A 3956-nucleotide genomic window follows, 5' to 3' on the forward strand; every position below is an offset into this window, starting at 1 on the left:
ATTACATTTTCTCAAAAAAAAAAAAAAACCTCTCAGAGAAAATCAACAGTATCCAGTATGTATTAACATCTGTATGACCAGGATACAATTCGGAATTATCCAATGTGGGAAGTTCCAAGAAAATGGAACATATTCTCAAGAGAAAGGGAAACGAATTGTATCCAAACTGGAGATGAAGCAGATGTTGGAACTGACAGATAAGAATATTGAAGCAATTCTTCTAACAATAACCAATGAAATAAAACAGAACTTGTTTTCAGGGAATAAAAATCTCAGCTGAGAGTTAGAAATCTCAGCAGAGAAATAAAATCTATAAAATGAGGAACTGGAAGTCATAAAACTAAAAATTACAACTATGATAAAAACTTCACTGGAAATAAAGAGTCAAATGAACACAGCAAGGAAAAGAGTATGAGAATTCTAAGATGATAGATATAACCCAAGAAGAAAAGCAGAAAAACTTGAAAACATTACAGCATCCTGTTAGTCTTTTATAAATGATAAAACATTAAATAAATTATAAATGATCAAAGAAACATATAGCAGAAATATCATAAGAAAAGAAAAGATTAAGGCAAATTGTTTTATTCTTTTCAGTTAAGATAGAGTAATTATATAGAATAATGGGTTTCACTGTGACATTTCTATGCATGAATGAATCACACATTGATCACGTTCACCCTTTCTTCTACTGTCTCTCACCCTCACTCTCTACAGCTCTCCAACATCCTTCCAAGTCCTTTATAGCTTCTCTTCTATGTTCATATCATTTTTTTAGTTTCCACATATGAGTAAAACATTTCTTTCTCCAATTTCACCTATATTCCTGCAAAGGACAGGATTTTATTCTTTATGGCTGAGTAATACCCCTATGTGTATCATAGTTTCTTTATCCATTCATATGCTGATGAACACCAAGTTTGATTTTATAATGTGCATATTGTGAATATTGCTACAATAAACATGGATAGGCAGGTATCTCTTCTGTATGCTGTTTTATCATCTACATATATACATGTCCAAGGGTGGTATAGTGGATCATATGGTAGTTCCAATTTTAGTATAACTCCACTAATTTAAATTCCAACCAACAGGATTCTTTTTTCTATATCCTCACCAGCGTTTTTTAAATAACAGTCATTTTAACTGGGATAAAATTTTCATGTAGTTTTGATTGGCATTTTGCTGGCTATTAGGCACTTTAAATATATCTATTGGCTGTTTGTACCACTTCTTTTGAAAAGTGTCTATTTAGATCTTTTTCCCATAACAAATACTCTTTGGAGAAATAATAGCAAAATGTGTCCCAAATTTGATGAGATAAAAAATATTTAGATAAAATGTGCCACACAAGCAACAATCAAAATGAACACAAAGGCCAAGCGTAAGCACATTACAGTAAACTGAGGAAAAGTGACATACAACAGATAGGAAACATGATGATTATAGCCACTTTCCCATTAGAAACTATGAATGATAGGAAAGAAGGAAATTATTTTTTGAAAACACTTAAAGGAAAATAGCTGTCATCCTCAAATTCTATATTCAATGACAATACCTTTAAGAATGAAAGCCCTGGAGTAGTACTATAATTGTGTCAATCAGCTCTCCATTACTGCAACAAATATCTGAGTTAGTGAACTAGAAAGACAAAAGTTTTGTTTTGGCTCACCATTTTTGGAGGTTTCAGTTCATAATTAAATGGCCTCATTGATTTGGGGTCTGTGATGAGGCAGATCATCATAGTGGGGGGCGTGTGTCTGAGAAAAACTGCTAACCTCATGGCTAGAGTGAAAAAATAAATGAATAAGTAAATGAAGGAAGGAAGGAAAGAAGGAAGGAAGGAAAGGGAAGAGAAGAGGTCATATTACTTCCTCCAAGGACATGCCCCAAGGCCCCACTTATTAAAGGCACTCCCAACAGTGCCTTTCTCAAGACTAAGCCTTTAACACAAAGGGCTTTTGGAGAGCATTTAAATTCCAACTGTAGCAATACTGATGTTTTCTCAGACTTTTTTGGTTAGCCTAACACTTGGCATCAAAGCCAGGCACTGTTTGGGGATAATATAAAGGCTCCCTGGAACTCTCCAGATGACGTTTACTTTCTCCTGGACATTGTGTTTATTAAAATTGTCACGGGCAAAAGACCAAATTCACTCTCCAGCACTATCTAAAAGAAGGGAAAAGATAAGATTATCTATGCAAGTATAGGAAAGATAAAATAACACAGCAGACCTGCAATCAAGGACTTCATAGAGACAGCAGTGGGAAATCACATGAAAAATTCATCAGTGTTGAGTCACATAATTGGATCGACAAATAAAAGGAAAACAGTCGCATGCTGAAATTTCAAGTGGAGGGAAAATGGGCTTGAAAGTTAAAAGAAATGCTCAGATAAGATATGCACTCACTTAGAAAAACCTCACCATCTGTGCTTATGACTTATTTCTTTCCTACTTGAGATTTAATATATGTTATATAAAAATAAAGACTAAGAAAATAGCATTTTTCTTGCTAGTGCAGTGGGCAGAGCAGCAAATTCATCTCAACATGATCTAGAAATATTTCATAGAAGGCACGATATTTAAAATGTATATTAATGTAAGAGGATAAAATTTCTACTCAAAAAAGAGGTGGAGGGGAAAGGGCTTATTATATATGAAGAAACACAAAGTACAATGTTCTTTCAACTGAGCACTTCTTGTTTCATTAAGAAGACTAAAGGTTCTTTAAAGGCAGAGTTCAAGGTATCTATTTAATCTACAATCCTCACACAAAATATTTTCAAATGAGGCCAAATAAAGACATTTTCAGAAAAAAAAATTGAAATAATTTGAAACCAGCAGACCTCCGTTAGTGTACTCAGTGGCTAAAGGCTTAATAGTTTCTAGTTCAGCACCACTGAAAAGATTTTAAATTTTAGTATTACTATTTAACATTATACTGAATAACTTGACCGACAAAATAAAGGCAGAAGAAGTAATAAAATTTATACGTATTGGAAAGTAATCAGTACAAATGTACTAATTTGCAGATGACAAAAATCTATAAAAAGCTATAAGAACTAAAAGTTAGCAAGTTTGCAGAGTACAAGGCTAATATATAAAATAATTAAATTAGCCAGCTGTGGTGGTGCACACTTGTAATCCCTGTGCTTGGGAGGCTGAGACAGGTGGATCGCACAGGTTCGAAGCCAGCCTCAGCTACTTAGTGAGGATCTCAGCAACTTGGTGAGACCCTGTTTCCAAATAAAATAGAAAATAGGTCTGGGAGTATAGCCCAGTGGTAGAAAGCCTCTGGGTTCCACCCCTAGTACCACACACACACACACACACACACACACACACACAAAAAGAATAATAATTAAATTTATTTATGTTAACAACAATTAGAAAATAAAATTTAAAAGCAACTCCATTTACAATAGCAGCAAATATATTTAAGAAAAATGTAATAAAGTTACTTACAATATTTACACTGAAATCTAGAATATTTTGTTAAGACAGGAATATTTTAGAATATTTACGCTGTTAAGATAGGGATCCTTCACAACTTCATTAGTAAATTTAATATAATTCTAATGAATTTTTCAACTGGCTGCTTTTGAAGAGATTGACAAATAGTTCTAAATTTATATGAGAAGAAAAAGGAGCCAAAATTACCAAATCAATTTCCAGAAAGAAAAACAAATTTAAGGAGTTTATATTACCTGACTCCAAGGATTACTATAAATTAAGATAGTGTGTTAATTTGTAAGGCTAAAAAGATAGGGGAGAAAGACCATAAAAAGAGACCTTTTTTATTTGAACAGATTATTTATTTATTTATTTATTTATTTATTTATTTATTGCAGGTCTGGGGATGGAACCCAGAGACATTTGACCTCTGAGCTACACCCCCTGCCCAATTTTTTATTCTTTATTTTGAAACAGGGTCTCACTGAGTTGCAGAAGGCCT

The sequence above is a fragment of the Muscardinus avellanarius genome (genome assembly GCF_963383645.1).
Source record: "Muscardinus avellanarius genome assembly, chromosome: 4".
Lineage (NCBI taxonomy): Eukaryota > Metazoa > Chordata > Mammalia > Rodentia > Gliridae > Muscardinus > Muscardinus avellanarius.